General features: G+C 41.7%; 1 protein-coding gene and 1 long non-coding RNA gene across 6 annotated transcripts in view; one reads left to right on the top strand and one right to left on the bottom strand.

Annotated features, from left to right (window-relative positions):
- KCNJ16 (potassium inwardly rectifying channel subfamily J member 16) overlaps positions 1–21984 on the bottom strand; it is a 55128-nt gene that overhangs the window by 8036 nt on the left and 25108 nt on the right. For 2 of the 5 annotated variants that reach the window (XM_045489565.1, XM_045489568.1), the window contains exon 1: positions 16474–17126. The exons of 2 other annotated variants lie outside the window; for them this stretch is intronic. The gene's annotated coding sequence lies outside the window, so the exon portion shown is untranslated. Of the gene's footprint in view, positions 1–16473; positions 17127–21984 lie in introns of those variants that run through there. One more of the 5 variants, XM_045489564.1, reaches the window with a different exon arrangement.
- The window catches only part of LOC123603989, a 77682-nt gene that overhangs the window by 34957 nt on the left and 20741 nt on the right, over positions 1–21984 (top strand). The window lies entirely within an intron of this gene.

Raw genomic sequence — 21984 nt, 5'->3', positions numbered from 1 at the left:
TTAAACAAAAATAAACTTTAAAAAAAATTAAAAAGAAGAATTATAATTCCAAATTATTCTGCCTTAAAAATGAATGATCTTAATAAGCAATAGTCTGAAATACAATGTTTTTTGGTCTTGTAGAGAGATCCTGAATTGAGAGACAGACTTCCAATTCCAGGTCTGTCCCCAGTATCTGGAGTGGTTCATGAAAGTAACTTTTCTCAGAACCTCAGTGCCCTCGTGCATGATACGGGGATAAGAACACCTATGTGACTGAGTTATTGTGAGTTTGATCGAGATAGTGAATGGGAAGCCATATTTCACTGTGCCAGCCTCATGGTAATTACTAAATAATTATTGTTTGAATGTGAATCTTGTGAAGACTCCGTTTCCCTCTCAGTAAAATATCAGAACATTTGCTTGACCCTATCAAGGAGCTTTCCACTTGCCTGACTGAAGGGTTGACAATGTGGCTCCCAGCAGATACTTCTATTTTAAATTCAGGGGTGGCACCACTGTTTCCTACTACTGAGCTACAGGGGCCAATTCTCCATCTTTCTAGCTTCCCAAAGCACCAGCGACTGGATCGTATTCCTTTCCTTTTCACAACTGTCACCAAATGGGAAATCCCCTACTCCTTGTCCTCAACACAGGCGCACGCACACATACCCCTATCCCACAACACACATACACACTCCCATATACATGCATGCACATACTTTCAACTCAATAAAAAAAAAAAAAAATTGTGCTGCTATTCCCTCTGAGCAACCAAGCTAAAGGAAACAAGACTGACAAGCTTAGCAAAGTCAACAGATTAAAGAAATCCATTAGGTAGTTATCATGTGTATTTTTTGTCTTAAAAGGTATGGGCATGTTTTACTAAAATAGTTCTGAAGGTTTCTCTTGTTCTTATCGTGATAATCAGCCCATCCCTGTCTTGGTTGGACGCCAGCCTGGGTTGCTCAGAAGGGTGCTCCTTTGAGCTGCAGAAGCTGGATGTCATGAGATCTTACGTCCCTTTAAGAGAACACAGTCCAACCTTCCTGTGTCAGGTTCCCCAGTGGCGTCTAAAGGTCTCCAATGGGAATTTGTTGCTGATTGTTTTCATTCTTGTCTTGTCTTTTATTCATTTTTTTTTTCAATTACACTCCTATTGTGTGCCAGACCCACCCACTTTTAGGAATTAGTGAGAGTCCCACTTACTCGGAAGGCGCATTTGAGGATTGGCAAAAGGAAGCACTAACTCAGAGAGAATGGCCCGCAGCAAGGAGAGAGGGCGCAGTTTAACCCGGGCGATCAGAGAGTGTTTGGTGCCCACTTGGCATCCAAGTGAGGATGTGCTCTTCACTTTTCCTTCCTGTGGCCTTCAGTAAGAAAGTTCTCGACTCAGGCCTCGTTTTCTGTTGTATTTTGTTTGTTTGAGACACAGTCACTATCTAGTCCTTAAGGCTTTTGCTATTTACAGGTGGAATCTGGCTGCTGCACCCTTTGCTCTGAGCTAATTTTAAGAACCGGTTCTCAGAAGAACCTATCATTACAGGAACGCATCTGCATTTTATCGCTAAAGTCGAACAGCCTTCTAACTCATCTCTTGCCACCTTTATCCAGAGTGATAGTTCTAACCTAAAATATAAATCAAATACTCCTTCTCCTGCTACCATGGATCCAGTCGAAGCTCCATATTATGGTCCTGCAGTAGCTCTGTTAAAGGACAAGAACATGGGGATCAAAGACTTGGATTCTGATCATGGTTCCACATCTCAGCGGCATGAAATCAGCATCTTACAGATATCTTTCCGCTTCCTTTTCTTTATTTGAAACACAGGGACAATCGTTGACTCTCAAAACGCTTTTCATAAGGAAAAAATGGCATAATGTAAAAGATCACAATGGTTAGCATCTTGGATGCTGTCTTTATTTATAGTCTCTGTTTACCCCTTAATTTGAGTGCCTATTTCTCCTCTGTTTCTTATAATAGCTTACAATATTGGGTCTTTATCTATTCTGGGATAGATGGATATCTGAACTACAATATGAAAAAATGAATACGACTAAATAAGAAGAAGGAGAAAAAGAGTTTTCCAGGCAGAGGAACAGCATTTGCAAAGACTCTGTGACTCAAGGATGCACAGGGCATGCTTTCCAAAGAACTGAAATCAAGGAGAGAGGGAGCTGAAGCTGGAAATGAAAGTGATTGAAGTATCTTAACTAACAGTACAGCATAATAAGGTTTCTATTTTTAAAAAGACCACTCTGGGGGCGCCTGGGTGGCTCAGTCGGTTAAGCGTCCGACTTCAGCTCAGGTCACGATCTCGCGGTCCGTGAGTTCGAGCCCCGCGTCAGGCTCTGGGCTGATGGCTCAGAGCCTGGAGCCTGCTTCGGATTCTGTGTCTCCCTCTCTCTCTGCCCCTCCCCCGTTCATGCTCTGTCTCTCTCTGTCTCAAAAATAAATAAACGTTAAAAAAAAATTAAAAAAAAAAAAAGACCACTCTGGCTGTCCAATGGAAAATTGGCTGGAGAAATTTAAAAGCAGGCATGGGGAGTAAACCAGGAAAGTATTTCAATGATCAAGTAAGAGGTGACGGTGGTCAGGATTAGGACGCTGCCAGTGGAAGTGACAAAGCTACTTATCACCACAGTGTTTCTTTACCAGCACCTGGAGCAGAGTCACATGACCCTGGAGTGACCAATCAGAACTTCACAAACAAGTCTTTGACTCTTGAGGAAGTGATTGATACAAGGGTACTGGACCCTATTATTTGAGGCAACTTCAGGGAGTCAAGAAGCCAGCGGTGAGGTGGCACATCTAAGTTTCTCTACAGAAGGGTACAAGTCGCAACTCCTAGTGAGACGGTCCCCCAGGTAAGATGCTCATTTTGCCTTGCTTCTTGCTTTGGCTCATATCAGGTTTTCTCTTTTCATACAAAGAGGCAAGAGTATGGTCTAAGCAGTCTCCCTTACTCCTATCACATAAACCAGCAGCAAGTCCTATGGGCTCACCTCCAAAATAGATCTTGGGGTGCCTGTGTGGCTCAGTCAGTTAAGTGACTGACTCTTGATTTCGGCTCAGGTCATGATCTTAAGGTCATGGGGTTGAGTTCAGTGTCGGGCCCCATGCTGACAGTACAGGGCCTGCTTGAGATTCTCTCTCTCCGTGTCTCTCTTTGCACATATTCTCCCACTCTCCCACTCTCTCTCTCTTACTTTCTTCAGTAAAGTTCTTCTTCCCCTCTCCCACTCTCTCTTGCACATGCTCCCTCTCTCTCTCTCAAAATAAATAAATAAACTTAAAGAAAGAACAAAGTAGATCTCAAATCCAATCAGATCTCCTGGTAGTCCAAACCAGCATATCTTCAGTGGACCACTAAGAGATCTTCTTTGCCTGCCCTTGCACTTTAATCTACTCTTTTTGAAAGTAAAATCAAAACATGTCACTCCCCTGCTTAAAACCCTCCAGCACCTTTCCAGTCTTCCCATTGCAATTAGAGTAGTTTGCACAATCTGTGTTATATACACAGCATATACCTCTGACTCTGCCCACCTCTTGAAATCACTTCCTCCCATTCTCCTTCCCACTGTTCACTCTCTAACATCACCGTGTCTCCCTCTTTCACTGACACAAAGGTCCACAAGTTATAGTCTAAGGGCCAAATCGGGCTCACCTCTCGCTTCCATAAAATTTTATTGGAACACATTCAGACCATTGTTTGTAAAATTGTCTACAGCTACTTAGTGTCATGCTACCACTGCCGACTTTAGTAGCTGCAACAGACACACATGATTCACGGAGCCAATATTTTTATTATCTGACTCGTTACAGAAAAAGTCTGCCACGTTCCACTCTAACACCCAAGGATGCTCTGCCTCAGGGCCTTTGTACATCCTTTTCTGCCTGTGTGACTTCTTATTTATCATCACTGAAGTCTCATCTTTAATGTCACCTTTTCAGAGGGGCCGTATCTGTTGAGGATGTGAACTAAAATCCTCCCCCACATCATTGTTTTTTGTATCGTTAGCATGATTTTCATGTCAAAACACTCGCCACCAGTGATGGATTACATGTTTGTTGGCTGGATTGCCCCATGGAATAGACCGTAAGCTCCATGGAAAAAGATCCTCTTGTTTTCTTCGCCCCTGTATCCCCAGCAGCTAGAGTAACGTGTGGCATATAGGTATTCACCAGTTATACATCGAAGGAATGAACTAATAACTAATTGAACAATATACGATCCTTAAGGAGATTTTAGTTCTAGTAAAAGAATCAGCATTCTTAGAAGTGTAGACCATCAGCGCTGGTAATTCTGCAAACATCAGCTCTCAGTTCCTTCCACTTACCTTGCCTCTCCCCTGTCCTAGTTGCCAGTTCACACATAGTTTAAAAAAAAAAAAAAAATCACACTGTTTATTTAGGTTAGCAGCTTCCCTAGAACTGCGGATTTCAGTATGATAATGCCCACAGCTATGCTGCAGAACTCTGGAACTCTGGAGTCGGGGGGGGAAAAAAAAAAAAGAAATCAAGCTTGGCACTACAAAGTGTTTAATAACATTTGTTAAAGCCATGATTGAATTATTAGCAATGTGGTTCCCCTAACACGGATGCCTGTCATTATACTGTCATTTTAAAGATATGTCCAAATATAATATATATTATATATTTAATTTGAACTATTTCTGGAGGTAAGTTGGCATGATGCGACAATAGTCTATGAATTTCATGCAGCCACTGATCCAGAAACTCCATCTGTACCAGTATATCCTAAAGAAATGATCACGGGTGAGCATAGAGACATGGCTAATTTGTATAACTACTTGTAGTAGCAAATTTTGGCCAGGGTCTCACCATCTAATAAATGTGGGATTGTTTCATAGGTAATGGTACAATCATAACACTACTCGTTACTTTTAATGCGCCCATTAAAAGCGATGGGAGAGAATGAGAGAAAAAAATGTGAAACATATTGTCTGGTAGAAAAAATAAAACAGGGCTTAAAAAAAAAAATCCAGGGCTGTAAAACAGCTTGTATGCTAGTATTTTATATATATGTGTGTATATATACACACACACACACACACACATATATATATATATATATATATATATATATTTAAATATATTTAAAACAGAGAACAGACAGTATGATATGCAACAAAATGTTAATTGTGGCCCTCTCTGTTTGGTATGATTATTTTTTCTCCTTCTGTTTCTTCTATTTGCTTATTTACATTTTACAGGGAACACACATTACTTTAACCAAAAAAAAAAAAAAAAAGAAAAAGAAAAAGAAAAGGAAAGAGAAATAGGTATTTTTCAGTTGGTAGTTTGAAGGGTATCAATTCTGAGGCTTCACAAAGGGAAAGCAAACCAATAGCAATCTAAAAGCATTTATTAGGGCCTTTAAAAGGCAGCTATAAATAGCCCAGGGAGGCAGACAGTCCTACAGACGTTTAAAGTCAGACACTGATGCTGTAATTTTTGCTGGAACAATTCACAGAAACAAATATAGTGACATTTAATTCATCTAAGTAAAACCAGATCTCATTTAAAACAAGGAGGGGGGATGGAGAGGGAGTCGGGTCAGATTTGGCCACGGGAGACTGATTGCAGAAATCATGAGAGCAGTTGGTAACAAATCAGGGATACATAAAGCAGAGGTAAAATTAAACAGGCATCAAATACAATCCTCCCTCTCAGTGCCCCCTTTTCTCCCTTCCCCATTCCAAAACATATTAAACCGTTAATACCTTCATTTCTTGGCTTGGGATACCAAAGTCTGTTTTAGGCATCTCTCTTTTATCTTAATATTTTCAATAACTTTGGAAAGAAAATGTTAAAAGTTGTGCTATTTTGCAACTTTACTACTTTAAGGCCTATGTTGTTAGATTTTAAGACCCAAGGAAACGGTCCTTGGAAATGGATGAATTTGAGAAGGGCAGTTAGGTATTTATGATGTAGATTTGCCTAACTAGACAGCCCTGGCCGGTGCTTAAGAATTCATTTTCGGGGCGCCTGGGTGGCTCAGTCGGTTAAGCGTCCGACTTCAGCCCGGGTCACGATCTCGCGGTCTGTGAGTTCAAGCCCCGCATCGGGCTCTGGGTTGATGGCTCAGAGCCTGGAGCCTGCTTCCGATTCTGTGTCTCCCTCTCTCTCTGCCCCTCCCCCATTCATGCTCTGTCTCTCTCTGTCTCAAAAATAAATAAACATTAAAAAAGAAAAAAAAAAAAAAGAATTCATTTTCATGAACTCCAAAACCTCATTAAGACACGTCGGCCAGCAGTACAACGTAGAGTCTTTCTGCAAGTGTAATCTACCACCACCCAGCTTGCACAGACCTGGGGGAGCACCTTACACCTTCAGAGCCTTGGGCTTCACCCCAGTCATTTGGATTCCCTTCCCTCCCCCCTCCCCATCGCCACTTGGTCCTTCTACATTCTCAAGATAGAGATCTACCACCTTAATGTTTCAAGAATTGAGACACTGGGTTTTGACAGACCTGAGACTGAGTTCAGATGTCTGCTGGATCATTAGTGACACGGTGCATTCGTGCATAAATGACTCGACCTCGTCAAGCCACGATTTGCCCATCTGAAAAATGCAAATCATAGGACTTCTATGAAGATTAAATGAAGCTGTGTTCCCAAATCTCCTTTCACGGGGCTGGTACTTAATAAATATTTAATTGCAATGCTTGTAGCTATGACTCTAGTTCAATCAAGTATAGATCTAGAGGAGAGAGAGAGAGAGAGAGAGAGAGAGAGAGAGACTGCCATGTTTTTAATGATAAATTACTATTAGATTGGCAATTTCCCAGGCTTGTTTGAAAGTTGCCTTCTAGCACCTAATTGTCTCGACATCACCTTTAGGGAGACATGACAGAGCTGCCCAGAAAAACCACAAGTATCATTAAGAATAGGAGTCATTATGTACTAGCCACTCACCTTGCTTTCTAAATGCCAGCACCTCTGACCGAACTTTCATAGCTCCCGTATAGTTTGATTCGGGAGCCACTTTGGTGGAACCTAACGGTGCTTTCCAAAACAAATGTAATCTATGGAAAACATATGTGCTGTGACTTTTGACCTTCTTCGAGTTTGGTATTATAACTCGGTCCTATCACTCTGTTGGTATTTTCCAATTTTGTGAGAACTGCCTGCAAATTGCCCTCTTTGGAAATTTACAGAGAATCTATTTATTAACCTATTCAATCTGCTGGGGATCACTGAAGTCACACATGTGATTTTGCTAGTAGACCAGGAACTCCCTGGATAGTGTCTACAACTTTAACCTTTAAATGATTGAGTTTCCTCTTTAAGCGGTCAAAATGAAAACTCAGGACATCTTCGTTGGGGAGAAACATAAGGCAACTGTTACTGGTTCGTATCTTAATTTCCATTGTCCCTTGTGGATGCCAATAAATTGGGAAGGTCTTTAAAATACAGGACAAAAGATCTCCCTGGGAAGATCCAGATAGATAGCCAATTGAGGTAATACCTTAAGCCGTGTGTCGCCTATCACAGGAGATTAGCTTTATTAGCCTTTTCAAGGGCACTTGGCAAAAAAGCATTGCCACTTACTACCGATAATAAACGACTTAAGTAGCTGATGGAAATCAGTGCCTTTGACAGACTCTCAAATTTTCATGCATTTCATCTTCTATACATTCTCCATCGGTTATAGTCCTGTCTCCACGGCAGTGGTATAGAAGCAGAATGAAGCTGGAAGGTTTGATGCTGTTATCTATGAATGCCTATACAAACAGAGGTGACCCAAATTAGCAATACTTCTCTTAAAAAGGAAAAGTGATACTATTCTCAGTGTATTCATTGTGATGGACAGTAGGGAGTTTAGTGTGGGGCAGACAGGGACGTTTTTCCCCTCAACCTCATGGCAAACTATTTAAGCCTCCATTGTAAGAGACTGTTTCACTTGGCTAAATATATCAATGCCTACAGTGAGCTAGAAAAGATCGTGGAAACAGCCTTTGTGTATTCTTCGATTCGATTAACATTTAACTAATCTGAGGCATTGTGCGAGCTATCACTGAGGATTATGAAGACTGTTACTGCCCTGGAGGAGCTCCATCTTGCCAAGTGTACCACAGACATTTTGTCAAGACAACCCGCCGGAGAGTGGAGGCATCTGTGGTAGATTAGTAACAACATGGCATGATGCTGTAGCTGCAAAAGAAAGGTGGTTGGGTTTGAGACCTTTCCTAGCATTTAAGGTGCAGAGGTGCTTCCCCAGCATTCTGCTTTGGTGGTCAGTTCTTGATTTTGTAGGCTAATGAAGGAAGATGGTGCTATAGATAAGCCACAGAAGGAAAGCAATGAGAAATCGATTTGCATTTGGCTTGGAATAAATCATATGCTTTGGAAAGAATGCCCCATTTCGGTACTTTGCAGGCTATTAAAATGATTTTTCTGTTCCCTGGATTCAAGCTATCAGACAGGCAGGATGTAATCAAGGGGAACATTCTGGGCAGTTGAGCAAAAGGCAGTTTAGGAATTTTTATTTTTAATTTCTTGGGCTAATTCATCCAGCAGATAATCTGCCTATGGAAATTTAAGTGGTGCTTGGCTTGAACAAATAGATTTCCCACATCCAAATCAAAATTCATTCTGAGCCAAGAATGTACACAGCATAGCTATATGTGAAAAGGTTTCCAATATATTTTGAAAGTTCAACAATTTTTAGCTACTGATTTTATTAAAAATTATTCATACCATTGTAACGGTAGCCGACATGGCCTCCCTTTATTTGAGACTGATTGGAGGAGGGGATGGAAAAGAACGCTTTCTCTGGTAATGTGATTACCTTTTGCTTCAACTTTATAAAAATGCCACTTTGCACCCATGTCTGGTAGATAACATTTCTGAAAAACTCATTCAACAGATGAGCCTTGGCAATGCTGCAGAAGTTTAAAATCTTAATGGAAAGAATATGCTATGAACTAAAATAGCTTTTTCCATTCATAGAATTTAGGAGCAGAGGAAGAAATATTGGCTTTTTAACCGAGAAATGTAAACATCGTTGGCATCTGAACTTCCAAGTTTTATGTAACTTTCCAGTAGAAAGATAGATTGGATGCCCTCATTGAACAAAAAAAAACAAAACAAAAAAAAAAAAAAAACGACAAACCCATCCTCAAAGACAGATTTTCAACAACTTAGGAAAATGCCCGTGCCAGCTTCCATATCCACAAGCATTTAAGAACGGAAACATAACAAGCTGAGGGAATATTTGTCCTGTTAATCATTCATATTTGACCAAATGGCACTGAAATGTTGTGAAAACCAAAGACTCCACCTCTTCCTCTCCAGCACCACCAACCTAGAACTTGCACTTGTGTTCTTGGGTTCCTGGTACCAGGCTTGGCTTGGCAACACGCTATCTATGCATGTGCCATTAAGCAAAACAGATCCCCACTTCCTCTCCCCAGCCGTACTGTTCATGACCTCTATCCTGGTCATTTGAACCCAAGAACACTCCTTGCAGGGAAACAACACATTAGGATTTGTGACCTTGTCTGTGGGCATATTTCCCTAGTCCCTTTCCCCAAGGAGCTTTTACTGTCAGTTCAATAGAACAGCGCTAATAAAAATCTCCACAATCTAAAGAGCAATAGCCAGGAAGTCAAAGAATTACCACCAAGGAGCTTAGCGCGGTGCAACCTTGAAGATCCCACCCACAGGCAATCTGTGATGCCAGTCACGGTCTCTCTATGTGCTCCCTGCTTCTACTTGTAGTCACATCTTCCTTCCACTCTTTTCAGCTCAATGCTGAATGAAGCCTCAATGCTGTGTCCCTCTCCCCTAATCCTAATAGCAATCCTGAAAAGCAAGTTTTACTATATCTTTTATGTTTTGCAAGTTAACAAACTAAGGCTTAGAGAAATGAAGTTGTCTGCTAAAGAAGCAGGCTTCAGCCCAAGTCTCCGTAACTGGATTATAAATGGTGCATAAAAGTTAATGTCATGCTCTTGGATATGCATATTTTTGTATCTAAGGCTCGAAACAGATCTTCTAGATCTGTGTGCTATTCCTGTAGCTCCAAACACCAGGGTTATAGGGAAATAATTTCAGCATCAGTGGTTGTTTTCAAGCTTTCTTGAGATATATCTACCCACTCTACTGATAAGAGCAGTCGTTGATGTGCACACCAGTATACACAAGCATAAGTGACTTTCAACCAGCAAAACCCCACCTAAGTGAGCCATTAAGAAGTGTCAGCAAGGAAAGAGGCCAAAGGAAACTCAGAGCTGGGTTGGGGGTGTTGGGGAATGCTGTCAATGAGGGCTTATTGGGCGCTGCCTTTTCATGGAGAGGAATGTTTCCAATTGTGAGATTACACAGCCAATGGGTGGGCTTGAGGGAAGGCTTGTTGGCTTTGGACGCCCTTTGGAATGAAGCCAGTGTTTGAACACAAAGGGAAAAACAATCCAGTGTGGATGATGTCACCGAGCATCCTGAGGAAAGCAGCAAGCATAAAGCTTCCTACTGCTTGGATCCAAAGAACACAGACTTATTTTGGTATGAATTCCTTGTGCAGCCAGTAGCTTGACTCTTACAGAGGGATCAGTTCTAATCATAAAGACTCAGTGCTGGAGAGAGAGCGCGTGTGTGTCAGTCTGGTTCTTGATCTGTGAGCTAGAAAATCCACACCCCCACCCCTCCCCTCCACCCATGCTCTAGATTGTTCGTGAATCCGTAAGTTGGGCAAAGGCCATTTCCACAGGGGGAGACAGAACATGAGCCTGCTCTCCTCAAGGTCACTCTCAAACCGTGATCAAAAATCTACCTTCTCATATAGTAATGGTGATTATTAGATATGGGGAGGTGGGTGTAGGGAAGAGGGACCCAAAACACAAGGGGCTTTTTGTCAGTGGTAGCCCGGCAACAGTAAAACAAAGAGAAATTCATGCCATAACCAATGACTGAGGACAGTCTATTTGTCAGGTCACATCAGAGAGATGAGAGTACGTATTGTAAATATTTTTTAAATGGTCTGTGTATTTGATATCTGGACATCCTAAAAAGAAAAGAAACAAAAACAAAAACAAAAACACAACATTCCAGCTGGGGGAGAGACTGACCCTCCCAGGGTTAGCCAATTCTTAGAGACAGCGAGGGACCCAGCCTGGAACATGCTTCTGATATAAAAACTAACTAATGCAGAGCCATATCTCCTCCATCTGTCCTGTAGACCCAAGGAGGCAATATTCTTCTGCCTTAGCCATCCCAGGACCAGGTATCAAGCAGCTAAGGACCGCTCCCATAGCCCAAAGCCCACCAAAATTATTTAAATTAGCCAATGCAAAACTCTTTGGCCTGTCCTGCCTTGCCTTTTCCACTCAAACCCCTATAAAGGTCATGGATCAGATCTTCCTATCACTCCTGTCTTCTGATCACCCTGGTGTCTTTCCCATGTGGCCCCGTGCAGTGTGCTGTGCCTCCTGTTTTGAGGGCCTGTGAGTATCACAAACTGTTTCCCTCAGCCTCAATGCCATCTGCTTTTGTGGCCACACCTGACTGACCATCTCATAAAAGAATGCAAAACCATCTAAAAGTGGGATTGGGAAAAGACACGTTTCCATCGTCATTGCAAAAAATACTCCACAAGGGTAAAGGGTATATTGCCATTACAGTCCAGAATGTTTTAGGTAGAAGTAGTTAGTGCCTTTCACCGTGGAGAGGTGCCTGGTAACATTGCGAGTGAATGACAGCATGTTCCACGTCTTCCAGTCTCGAGAGTGTCGGCCAAGGCTGAGCGAGCAGCGGATTGTGGAAGAGGCGGTCATAGCTTCTTGCTCTCAGCACGTGGGCCCAGGAAGCTGAGAGGGTCGCCCCAAATGGCTGTGAACATTTATGTAGGGAGAAGATGGCAATGTCTTTCTAAGTATCAAATCTGATATATGCAGATATACCCAGTATAATGGCCAGACTCCTAAGGTCAAAGCTGAGGAGTGGGGGGACATTGGGTGTGCTTGGAAGCAAGCCTAGTGATGCAATTGCAGAAGAAGAGAGGTTCAGCTGAGCTGCTGGAAGACAGTAAAGAGAGAAAAGAGTTACAGTTAATCAGCTTAACAGACACCCAGTGAGAAGCCAAGGGACAATAAGGAAGGGAAAAAACAGAGGTAGTGAACGGAAGAGAAATGAGAACAGGCATCATGTACATACTCAGACAGGTGAACACTCCACATGAAAGAGTAATTTGGCTCTAGGTGTCGAGCTAGGGTTCAGGATCTGGGCTCCAGAGTGAGAACAGATAAGGGTCAGATACAATCCTGAGCCTGAAAGGAGACACATCTTAAGTGCCAGGCACTTTATGTCCATGAATCTAATTTTCCCCCAAATTCTGACAACCAGTGATCAGCATCATTCCCATTTTCAGGATGCGGAACTGAAGCTTAACTTGGTGGGTAGATTGAGTCAGGGTCACACAGAGAGTAAATGCTGGGGGGAGGAAAAAAAATACAAGAAATTTTTAAGTTTTCATTTTAAATTTTTACGTTTTAAGCCTTAATGAGAGGAGGAACTGTTAGAAACAGAATCAGGATGAAGTAGGTCTTTGGACCTCATCTCGGGGGAAAAAAGAGAAAATTCAGTCACAACGACTGGGCACAGGTTCAGAGCAGAGCCAACTGCAAGGGGTACAGGCTAAGTCCCATTAGGTGTGTTTTAGAGCCACTTAGGTGCTCTACGGATCGACCCGTTTCAAGATGGGAAGCAGAGGGGCCCGCATGTAAGGTCAATGCCCTTAGCTCTAGGGATTGGAGTCACTGACAGCAGGGAAACTTAGGCAAATGATTTCCCTCAAAGCTGATCAATCTCAAGCCCAGAAGCCAGCAAAGATGAACAGTAGGAAAGCATAAAAGAGCTTAAAAGTATATCTTTCCCAGAAAATCAAGGCAAAGATTCAACAAAAAAGTTTTTCATCTACACAGAATTCCCGGCAAAAATTGCAAACGTTTGTTCACTTGCAGATATTTCCCCTCTGCAGTGTCATGTTTGACTCTGGATATCTTGTTTTTGAAGAGAAGTCACTATCATGCTGAAGAAGTGGAACACAGGAAGAAGTGAAGGAGAAGAAAATATCAGAGAAAATATACACTTGCATGTTCAGAACCTTTGCCAAGTACCAACTACACCCCCTTTACTGTGAAGCAGATGTGCTGAGACCATTTCAACATGTCCCTGCTCCTAGTACTTCATAGGCTTGAATGCAGAGATGGGACATCTCTATCCATCAGGAAAGAAAGGAGTTGGCTGTGTGAAACCCCAGGGGGTTGGAGGGGGATCTGGGTTGAGATTTATAGGGAAGCAGGTTTAATATTCACAACAAGAAAAATATTTTTAGTGTTTATTTATTTATTTTGAGAGAGAGAGAGAGAGAGCAGGGGAGGGAAGCAGAGTGGGGCGGGGAGAGAGAGAGAGAGAGAGAGAGAGAGAATCCCAAGCAGGCTCTGCCTGTCAGCACAGAGCACAATGGGGGGCTTTGATCCCACCAATCGTGAGATCATGACTTGAGTGTAAATTAAAAGTCAGACGCTTAACTGACTGAGCCACCCAGGCGCCCCAAGAAGAGTATATTTATTGTTAGTATCTCTAAAAATTGAGTGAAAATTAGGACTTGAATTTGGATGATCAGCTTGAAGAATATATAGACATTTCCTGAATTTGTTAGGAGGTTCAATTACATAACTCTGAGGGTCTCTTTTGTTCACGAAGATTTAAAGATTTGCTGTTATGTTATTTTTCATTAACTAGTTAATAACCTCTACTACAATACTATGAGATGAATGGTGGTGAAAGACTGCCCAAGAAGATGAAAAATAAAGTGTCAGAAAGACCTCATCATCCCATTAGAGTAAAGACACTTGAGTCTTCTAATTTGTTTTAGTTATTATAAGCCATATTGTCATGACAATAGGAAAGATCATACCCATGTTTTTTGTTCATGCACTTTTTTATTTTAGCTGTTTTTATTTTCATTGTGTTTTCTAATAAATGTTTATTTATTTACTTTGAGAGAGTGTGAAAGAGAGGGAGAGAGAGAGTGCGCGTGTGCATGTGCAGGGGAGGGGCGGAGACAGAGAGAATCCCAAGTAGGCTCTGTGCAGTCAGCACAGAGCCTGATGAGGGGCTCAGTCCCACAAACCGTGAGATCATGATCTGAGCCAAAATCAAGAGTTGGATGCTTAACCAACTGAGCCCCCCGGGCGTCCCTAGTTTCATTTTGTATTTCTGTGTATGCCCTAAACTTAAAAACAAACAAACAAACAAAAACTCAAACTCAGGCTGGATCATGGATTTTTCTTAGCAAAAATTTAGAGAAAACCCAGGTTAACAGCTGACAGGGAAGTTTCCAAGGGCCAGAGTTGCTCCTGGATCAATTTACTCTTGTGTTCCAGGGTGCCCCTTAGTCCCACTGTGAGGTTGGGCAGACCGTCTCTTGTAGGTGAATCAAATTCGGGTTTTGATGGTCTCGTCTCAGAAGGACCTTATCAGGTTCTTATCATAACCTATCATTCTAGATATATGACTCATATAATGCAAACAAAATAGCGTCTTTGCCTTAATCATTTAGATTTGAGTTATGGAGTCAGACTGATTTCTCTTTGAATCTCATCTCATGTACCTAGCTAAATTAAGAGCAGTGATTTTACCTCTTTGATCCCCATCGCTTTAAAAAGGGTGATTAAGAGAATTAAATCAGATAGCATTGTAAAACAGTAGGCGTCCCATAAATGCCAGCAGTTTTCACCTGAAGCTTATCACTTGGACAGACTAGGAGCTTTGCCTCGGCTGATTCGAAGCAGCCACTGTGACGTTGAGAGAGGCAGATGTTTTGATTTTAAGAGATCAACGTGTGAAATATTGATTCGCCTTTATTGAACTATGTATACACAAGAGAATGTCCTGGCCCCATCTCTCTCTTGTTGACCCTCATTGCCCCCCACGCCAGCCCCACATATCTTCCTTGACCTCCCCTGCCTAGCTGCCCTGCAGAGATTGGGCTCATCAGAGAGGTGAGGCCCGGGGATGGAATGCAGATGTCTGAGAGCCAAAAGGTTCCATATTGCTGGTCAGAAAACCATGTCAGAAGCAGGTCGAGGCTGGTGCAGATTGCCCGGACTACCTCCAATATTGCAACAGTAGTCTGCCTTCCTCATTACAAAGCTGCGATTGGCTGGGGTTTTCTCAAGGCTGAGAACAAGAACTATGTTCGTTGGAGTGGAGCCATTTGAGATGCTATGCTGAGCTTAGCTATTAACCCACTATCGCATTTGCATCAGTTTCCCTCCTCCCCAACACGGAGCTAGAAACCATGGTCTCCACGCAGTATGCGCTCCCTACGTGCCAGATGGCATATCAAATGAGATTCAGTGATATCTGACAGACACACATTATTAAAGGCTTCTGAAAAGGAGGCAGAGAGAAGCTAAGTAGATTGGGAGGGTCACACTTCAGCTAAGCAGCCAGTTTGGGCTCTACCTTCAGGATTATGGGCTTTCAGAACCTCCGGGGATATTGTCCCCAGCTCCCTCGGAATGCTCAGAATTATGTCAAGCCTCAGAAACACAAATCAAAGAAGGGGCAGAGGAAAAGGCTTTTAAAAGAAAAGCTTAAGGAGTTTCATCAATAAGATATATTTATGTTTAAACCCATGGCCCTGCATCTCTGCAGGCTTAGAACTTCCAGGTAGACAAACCGCATTATCTCAGCCTCTGTTCCTTCCACCAGGGACATGGCAAGCCGAAGGCATGGAATGTAACAGATGTTATTTACTCCATAGCAACGGTCCAGATTGCAAATCGTAAGACAACAATGAGTAGTAGAAAAACAGTAAAAGTTAGAAAACCCAGGCCTTTTATACCTCACCAGACTTCACTGTTTGAGAAGCTTATTCTTTATCAGAGTTAACTTGTTTGCAGCGTTTTTTTTTTCTAACGAGTCTTTCCAGCATTTCCATCTATGTATTTTTAGGTGTAAGGACACAATGAATTACAAATCAAAGACAGCGTCTTTTAACACACAGTTTCAAATTCTCCAGGCCACTTCGTTGTCACTTTGGAACAGTGGTAGAGTGACAAAGACATACAGAAGAGATGGTTTTATGAATGACTGTTTCCACAGGAAATTAAAGACTCATCGTTTTCCACTTTGTCCCACGTCAATAAGTAATGTTCAGCTGGCTAAGTCATCACGCTTTTAGTCTCTCTCTCTCTGAATGTTACTTCCCTTAACTGATCTATAAATGGCCCTCACATTCTTAATCTGTTTGGTGCAGCACTCCCCAGAGATTATATGGGAGAAAAAAGAAAAGAAAAAAGACGATTCCCAGCCATGGAACATACAGCAAAAAAGAGTCAAAAGAAACCTCCTAAAGGCACCTATTAGCAGACACACATGCAAAAAAGAAGCAGCTCAAGATCAGGCAAGCAGTCAGTTGAGGCTTAGGTCACTCTGCCACCCACACGATGGTCTTACCTCAGTTACAGATAATGAAGGTCAGACCCAAACCCGGTGTCCTTTTCATCTCCTGAGAGCAGTGCAGCTACCCATCTCAGGCTCGCTTCTCTTTGCTCCTTCCTGCTCTCTCTGGAGCCGTCAGCACCTACCGCCATGGAGATGAGAAACCCCACAGGAGAATCTCGCTCTTTTTTGCCTTTCCGGACACATTCACCACACACAAAGGCCAGCGAGTTCTCAGCTCACTCTAGTGAATCGACACTTTCTTTCACCGGTTCCCATGCCTACACGTAGTAGACAGTCTTGCCAATGGTGGCTTACAGAAAATAAGGATCAAGAAGAAATACCCTTCCTCCGCTGCCCATCTACATCTTTGTCTTTTGATCAGACCTTTGTGAGCTGGTTCAACAGCAAGGATCTCCCCCAAATCGCAAAATGGCCCGAGATTGCCCCTAAACCGAAGGCTGGATTTTCTTTCACTATCACCTCCAGGACTCTTACAGCTTCTTCCAGGGGTGTTCTTTGTGGGTGTAGGTGTTCTCTCGTCGCGGTAAAGATTTTTCTGTGCAAACACACACCCTGTCTATGTAATCCTACACCTAAAGCAAACAGCGTCTTGCCCAACATCATTTCATTTGGGTTCCAAGGAAGTGTGTGCCCCTAGAAGACCACTGACATCCTCAGTAGTGGTTCCAAGGACAAAGTGTAAATCTTTTTCTGAGCAACCTGTTTTGTCTTCTGGCGTGTTGGTTTGCTTCTTGTATGTCTAGGATAAGGGAGGGAATACACTTCTTACTCAATGTCCATTTTTGCCTATAGAGAAGCCTTATAATTTGGAACGAGCTAGTCATGAAAATGCAGACATTTACAAGAAATCGAGTGAATATTGGTGCTGTTTCCAGAGACGATGGAACTGAGAGAGAAGGAATTTTGAAGTTGAGGTTTTCTTGTGGTAATTGGAGATGCTCTCTGGCAACCAAATGAAAATGGCGGGTAGACAATACATTACTCTGGAGTTGAGGGGAGACATCCAGAATGGAGATCTAAGATTGGAAGTTATCAGTACGTATATAGCCGCGAACATGGGTGAGACCGGACAAGAGGTGAGAATAGTTAGAAAAGAAAGGGGTTCCAGTGATTAAGCTCTGGGCAGCCTCTCCGAATTGAAGTTGGGAAGATTAAGAAGATCATACAAAGGAGACTGAGAAGGTGAACTGTTTGAAGTAAAAGGAAACCTTGAGATGTGGTCTGAGGTGAAGACAATGTAATAAGAACAAGGGAATCAATTATCTGTGTCAGAGATTAATGATGGTGAGAATAAGAACTAAGAGTTGACCCTTAATGGGGTGCCTGAGTGGCTTAGCCAATTGAGCATCTGACTCTTGATTTCAGTTCAGGTCATGATCCCAGGGTCATGTGATGGAGCCCTACATTGGGCTCTGTGCTGAGCATGCAGCCTGCTTAAGATTTTTCCTCTCTCTACCTCTTTCCTTCTCCCCTACTCACTCTTTCTCAAAAAAAAAATAAAAGAGTTGACCATTGGATGTAGCAATGTGATGTCACTGGTGACTCTGATGAAAGACATCTCACTAGCATTCTGGAGCCAAACGCTTGATTAGACTGGGAACAAGTGGAAACAGGACGGGAGGAAGTGGAGACTTGTATGTATCCCATTTGGAGTAGAAAAATGCTGTGATGGATAGGAAGGAGGGTAGGGGGGATTTATTTTTCAGGAGGAGTTTCTATTTTCTCTTGGAATATGGGAGATGTTCGTTATAATAAGATGTTGCCAACTTATCGGCTTTTTAATAAAGGAAATGTCCTACCATTAGTCCTGTGTGTCATTTCCATTATAAGTTAAGTATTTTGAGGAGACTTGAAGAAGGTGTCCAACCTGTTTGATCTCAGAGTTTCATTACAAAACCATAGGGAGAGAAGAGAATACTATTATTGGATCAGTAACTGGGTCTGCTTTGTGCATCATATAATACTAACCACCAATTCCACCTAACTGGATGAAAAGCAAATAATTTAATCGGGTGTTTTCTTTCAATATTTTCTTTCTTATTTTTTCCTACATTCTGTAAAATACTTTGCTTAATTTCATCTTAAATAAAAGCTGCTTTTATAATGGTGTAAAACGATGTAAATAAACTGCAGTAGGGGCGCCTGGGTGGCGCATTCGGTTAAGCGTCCGACTTCAGCCAGGTCACGATCTCGCGGTCCGTGAGTTCGAGCCCCGCGTCGGGCTCTGGGCTGATGGCTCAGAGCCTGGAGCCTGTTTCCGATTCTGTGTCTCCCTCTCTCTCTGCCCCTCCCCCGTTCATGCTCTGTCTCTCTCTGTCCCAAAAATAAATAAACGTTGAAAAAAAAAAATAAAAATAAATAAATAAACTGCAGGAAATATAAGCCCCACATTAATAACTATTCAGTGAACATGAACCAAAATAATCTTAACATTGATCTACAGCTTATCATAGTTTAATCCTACTTGTTCGCCTAGGACATCGCTTGGTATACAGTTTATGCTTCATACTTTATTCTTTAAAAAATTAATGCATTCTTCTAAGATGATGTGGTACATAATGGAATATTACTCAGCCATAAAAAAGGATGAAATCTCGCCGTGTGCAATGACATGGACAGAGCTAGAGAGTAGAATGCTAAGCTAAACAAATCAGTCAGAGAAAGAGAAATACCATATGATTTCAGTCATATGTGGAATTTAAGGAACAATGAGGATAGGGTGAAAAAAGAGAGAGAAGGGCCAACCAAGAAACAGACTAGAACAAACTAATGGTTACCCGAGGGGAGGTGGGTGGGGAGTGGGTTAAATAAGTGATGGAGATGAAGGGGGGGCTCTTGTCCTGATGAGTACAGGGTGATGTATGGAAGCACTGAATCACTATATTGTCCATCTGAAACTAATATTACACTGTATGTTAACTAACTGGAATTTAAATAAAAAGTTAAAAAAAATTAATGGATGAGTAACAAGAAATCTGCTATTAGAACAATTTTCCGTAAGAGTCACATTGTTTTAAGGATAAATTATGAAACTGTGTCCTTTATAAACTATTCAAACTTCTGAGATGAGAAGAGAAAATATAAGACATATAAATTGAGTCTACTTAAACTGACAGACTAATAGGTTAATAATAGATTTAATTTTATATGCATATAGTTTTTATACAGCTTTATATAATACTGTTGAAGAGGGTCATAGACTGTCCTCAACAGAATTATTTTAAATGTGTAGAATACCCTGGAACTGGGTTTCTCAGCCTTGACATTTGAGCCAGGTAATTCTTTGTTGTGGGAGGATGTTCCACGCTTACAGTGTGTTTAGCAACATTCCTAAACTGTGTCCACTAGATGCCAATAAGACTCCAACGCCCAGTGTGACAGTTAATAATGTGTCTAGACATTGTCAGATGTCCCCTGGGGTGGGGGGGAACCACCTCTGGGTTGAGTGAGAATCACTGTCTTAGACTCAAAGAACCGGGTAGATGAGTTTTACCCTTAGTTAATGGAATCTCTAAGAGAATATGCACTCAAAAAAACATGTGATTGTCATTTCTTTCACAAAATGTAATAGATGTGAATGCTTTAAGGAGAAGGTACGTATATAAAATGTGTATGAAAGGATGCAGTGTTTTTTAACGTCGACTTTAATAAGGGTCTGACGCAACACTTGTGAAAATACATGTTCACAAGAAGAAAGGCAGACTTCAGGAAAATGGGTAGGAATAAAACACATTTTCACAGAAGAATGAGTGCTAACATTGGTTTACAGAAAATCATACTAAGATTGGTTCAATTTGTTACCTTTAAAGTAAGAGGCAACATACTGATTAGAGCTGAGATTTGGAACACTCTTGATTAGAAACTGTCTCTAGCTACTTTGTTAGGCACTCTGTGCCTCAGTACCCTCATCTGTAAATGAAAGATAACAAACATATCTATTTTGTGTAGCTCTCAGGAGATGTAAATAAGTTAATATTTGTAAAGCACTTTAAAAGTATCAGACAATAATATCTGTCATCGCTATGTTGTTACCTAACAGCCCGATTGGGGACGTATGAAGAGAGAGGCATGTGGGTTGGTGGATGAGTGCAGGTTTCCGGCTGATGACAAATCAAATAAAAAATATGGAAAGCTTTGGAGGAAGCTGCATGGCTGAAGGAATGGGCAGCGAAGTTATAGGGAAGCTTAAAGACGTGCAAATGAGAGGCTTTGGTCTTGGAGAAAACCATGCTGGAGCTGCAAACTAATGATAATCACGATAATCCATATGATGATCTAACTGACTAATTCAGTAAGGACATCTGAAATAGGGAAGAAAAAGTCTGACTTTTATGTGACCCATTATAGACCGTAGGTAAAGGACAGAATGGCTTATTTTAAATGGGCTTTCCATACTCAGTAGGCAACTGTAGGCTGTTTCCTACAGCCTCAGCCCCTGCTGCAACCATGCCTTCAGATAGACCCAAACACTTTTCACAGGTGCCATTTTTGCTCGCCTGAGGGCTCCCTGTTATTCTAACTCTCGCTACCATAGGATACAAAGTGCTTGAAGTCCTTGATGCTAAAGAGTGTGTTCCTCTCCCACTACTTATGATCCTAAAATTACATGAAACCCATTGACTTACTTTCTTCTCTTTGGCCAAACTGTGCTAAAGTAAAGCATCCTAACAGTTTTGGAATCAGAAATAAATCGGTGTAAGCTGGTTAGCATGTACTTCCTCTCAAATTAGCGATAATAATTTATTTTTTGAAAAAACTGAACATGAGGTTTAATAAGGTTTCTGTTTGGGTCATTTTTTTTTTTTTTTTATGAATTTGAAGGATTTATTTTTCCAGCTGGTTGTTGTATCAGCTACAGAACACACACATTAGCCAGCAAAGACCCCCTGAGAATTGCCAAAATGCCTGCGTCAAATACTGTCAGGAGGATTCAACTCAAAATATGAATCTTCGAGAAGGCATTGACGCAACAAGAAATCATTGCTTGAGTCCTTCCAACTCCCCTCAAGTTGGCCTTCAGTCTCAGGGCATTTTCATTGACAGGGACCTCACTGAGCGTACACATTTTCTGTTCCTGTTTTATGATGATTCATTGCTGCCAATGAGGAAGTCCTTCCTTAAGCTCAGATAAAAATGTGTCTCCCTGTAGCTTTCCCAAGACTTTCCGGTCCTCATGCTGTGCCTCAGGAAAACAAGTCTGGTACGACTTCCAAGGGCAAGTTCTTCAGACAATATAAGATAAGAATCTTATAGTTGCTTCCTTCTAATTCAGTCTTCACCTCTTGGAGTGAAAAATCTCCAAAGCCTCCAATTATTGCTGATCTGCATAGTGATCATTTAATTTGTCACCTTTGAAAGTGTAAAAGGTAGGGACAAATGCTAAAATGATGAGTCACTAGGCCTGTCAACCAGGACTGCTGAGACATTTAGTCAACTTACTTATGAGCGGTGATGTGCTGGTAAATTTCAATAGGCTCTCTGAGGGGAAAAAAAAAAGTACAG

The sequence above is a fragment of the Leopardus geoffroyi genome, chromosome E1 (genome assembly GCF_018350155.1).
Source record: "Leopardus geoffroyi isolate Oge1 chromosome E1, O.geoffroyi_Oge1_pat1.0, whole genome shotgun sequence".
NCBI lineage: Eukaryota > Metazoa > Chordata > Mammalia > Carnivora > Felidae > Leopardus > Leopardus geoffroyi.
Note: the sequence above shows the minus strand (reverse complement) of the source record. Positions and strands in the feature narration are given on the sequence as shown.